The sequence below is a fragment of the Pygoscelis adeliae genome, unplaced genomic scaffold (assembly GCF_000699105.1).
Source record: "Pygoscelis adeliae isolate BGI_AS28 unplaced genomic scaffold, ASM69910v1 Scaffold1123, whole genome shotgun sequence".
In the NCBI taxonomy this organism is placed as follows: Eukaryota; Metazoa; Chordata; class Aves; order Sphenisciformes; family Spheniscidae; genus Pygoscelis; species Pygoscelis adeliae.
In genome coordinates this window covers 52,921-54,328 of record NW_008824507.1, presented here as the reverse complement: position 1 = coordinate 54,328, position 1,408 = coordinate 52,921, and the positions used below count along the sequence as shown (strand labels likewise).

The following is a 1,408-nucleotide window of genomic DNA, read 5'->3' as shown; positions in this document are numbered from 1 at the left end:
CTGTGGGCGCAGGAATTCGGAAAGCAGTTCTCCCAGCTGCCAGCCATTAAAAAATGTAAGTGTCTACCGGATTTTAATACCCCGCTAATTCAGCGGGGAAAAAAAAAAACACACACACAACAACAGACAGACAAAACCACCACCTTCTCTTTATTCTCCGAAACCACACGTCCTTTATGGTTTCACCCCGTTTCCCAGAAAGGCCCCCTACGAAGAGCAAAACAAGGCGCAGAACCGACGACGTTTCTCCTGCCCCCTGCTCGGGGCGTCAGCTCGAGCACGCCGAGCCTTTGTGGGGATTTTCCTGCCTGGAAATGGTGCCGCTCCGACAGGCAGCTTTGTTCGGGGCCGTTATCACCCGGCGAATGGCTGCAGCTCCCTTCTCCCGGGCGGAGGGTGACGGGAATGGGACGGGAAAGTGGGTTTGCCGAGCAGCTCCGCGCTGGTGGTTTTGCTTGCTTGGCAACGGGAGCGATAAGAGCTCCTTGGGAGAGGCCAGAGCAGCATTGAGTGGATTTATCGCTTCCATTAATGAGAAAGCACATCCAGCTTATCAGCTGAGCACAAGGAAATGAGATTGGCATTGCGGGCAGGTGGTGCCCGTCACTGTCACCCGCCCCCGAAGGCACCCTGGTCAGGGGGAGAGGCTCCACCGGGAATACACACACCCCACACCCCCTCCTCGGCTGTACCCAACCCGGCACGTCAGCATCTCCGGCTGCTGCCGACCGCGGTTGTGAATCACAGCCGCAATATCCACGCTGGGAATGTCGCCTTCACCCAAACATCACATTTCGGAGATTTCGGAGCGAACCGCGATCCCCGAGCCCCCTTCAGAGCCACACCAGGCAGGCAGCCCCAAGAACAGGGTTTCTCTAAATAGAAACGTGCTTTTGTCACGCTCGAAAAGAGCTTCCTGCCCAACCGGGAGGGCAGGTCCTGCGGCACCCGCCACGGGAGGTGGGATGCGACAGGAAAGGGAAGCGTTGGAGGGCAGCAGGAACATCAGGATCTGCTTCAGCGCTGCTCGCTACCTGGCGCGGTTACAGCTCTGCAGTTTCACTATGACGGGCCCTGTTCCGCAATTTGGAAAGCGGCGGCAGCTTCCTCCTGTTGAAGTAAACACCAGGAGACGCAGAAACCCTCCCCAGGGCCCCACCGCCTTCCCCGGGAGGGGGAGAGCATCGGTGCTGGGGGGAGAGCACCACAGCATCTCCTGCCACCTGGATGGGATCGAAGACGCCTGGCAGGCTCCGCTGCTCCCTTCTTCCACCCGCATCACCTCCCACCTGCCACGGTAACGATCTCTGGGGGGGGTTAACGATATAAACCCCCCGATCCCGGCCCCCCCCCCGGGGCGTGCTAACCTCCTGCCGCTACGCTGCGGGAGGTCCGGCACGAGCGACCT

At 59.7% G+C, this 1,408-nt stretch overlaps 1 protein-coding gene across 1 annotated transcript in view; it reads right to left on the bottom strand.

Moving 5' to 3' along the window:
• The window catches only part of DNM2 (dynamin 2), a gene marked incomplete at its 3' end in the record, with an annotated part of 27,781 nt that overhangs the window by 24,956 nt on the left and 1,417 nt on the right, over nt 1-1,408 (bottom strand). The gene's annotated exons all lie outside the window — the stretch shown is intronic.